The sequence below is a fragment of the Parus major genome, chromosome 14, assembly GCF_001522545.3.
Source record: "Parus major isolate Abel chromosome 14, Parus_major1.1, whole genome shotgun sequence".
In the NCBI taxonomy this organism is placed as follows: domain Eukaryota; kingdom Metazoa; phylum Chordata; class Aves; order Passeriformes; family Paridae; genus Parus; species Parus major.
Window position 1 is genome coordinate 2,103,832 of NC_031783.1, and position 991 is coordinate 2,104,822.

Here is a 991-nt window from a genome sequence, read left to right on the forward strand (position 1 = left end):
CGCGGCGCTGCGCCTGCGCACCCCGCGGAGGGGACGGGCCGCGCATGCGCACGGCGCAGCGGCCGTGAGTGCGCCGCGCTTACGCATGCGCGGGGGTCGGCGGGACGGGAGCGCGCTGGGGACGGGCGGGCGCTGCCCTCTGTGGTTCCCTCATGGAGCAGGGCTGGGAACGCTGCCCTCCGCTCCGTCTGCGCCCTGCCAGGGCTGCTGCCCTTCTCCCCTAGCAGGTGAAATATCTCACAGAAGCGAGTGCAGTAGCACAGCGCCCACACCACACAGCGCAGCAGCCTGGCACGGTACCCGCCCTGACACAGCGCCCACAGCGAGGCAGCGGCTTTCCTCTGGAGAGGGGGAGGACGATTCGTGCCAAGCGCGTCTCTCTCCCGCCCTCGTCACCGGGGCTGGCGCCTCCGAGCGCTCCTCAGCACAGGCTGGGGCCTTCGGCACGGGGGAGGCGACAGGGACGTGTCAGCTCCTGCTGTGCACACGCCGCTGTCACAGCCCTGGTGAAGGCAGGGCAGGAGGCCTGGCCTCCACCGGCGTGGGTGACGGCACAGCCGGGCCCAGAGGGCTCAGTGGGCTCAGAGCCAGCGCTCCCTCCTCCTCCTCCTCCCTTCCCCGCAGCCGTGAGTACACAAAGGTCTCTGTTCACCGCTACCAGGCCATGGAGGGGGCGAGCACGCTGAGCCCACAGCACCAGAAACCTCCCGCTGTCCCCGACCCCCTGGCCCAGAGCCCGGCGGGACCGCTGGCCTTGTGTGGCAGGAGGGCTGGGTGACAGCTGGGTCACAGCACGGGGTGACCACGAGCCGCCGGGGAAGGCAAGGAAGGGGCCGGGATCCCCGGGACCGCCGAACAGTCACTACAGGTGGCTCCGACGCGGGGGTTGGAGGCTCCTGGGGGCTCCGAGGAGCCGGGATGGAGGGTGTGTACCCCGCTCACGGTGACAGCGGGGACACGGGACACACGTGGGGCGGGGGGTCCGGCAGGG

General features: G+C 71.7%; 1 protein-coding gene across 1 annotated transcript in view; it reads left to right on the forward strand.

The window, feature by feature from the left end:
* Positions 1 to 553: 553 nt before the first annotated feature.
* Positions 554 to 991, forward strand: part of CORO7 (coronin 7) — a 34,907-nt gene continuing 34,469 nt past the window's right edge. Inside the window, exon 1 of the mRNA XM_033517843.1 lies at positions 554 to 626. The gene's annotated coding sequence lies outside the window, so the exon portion shown is untranslated. The remainder of the gene's footprint in view (positions 627 to 991) is intronic.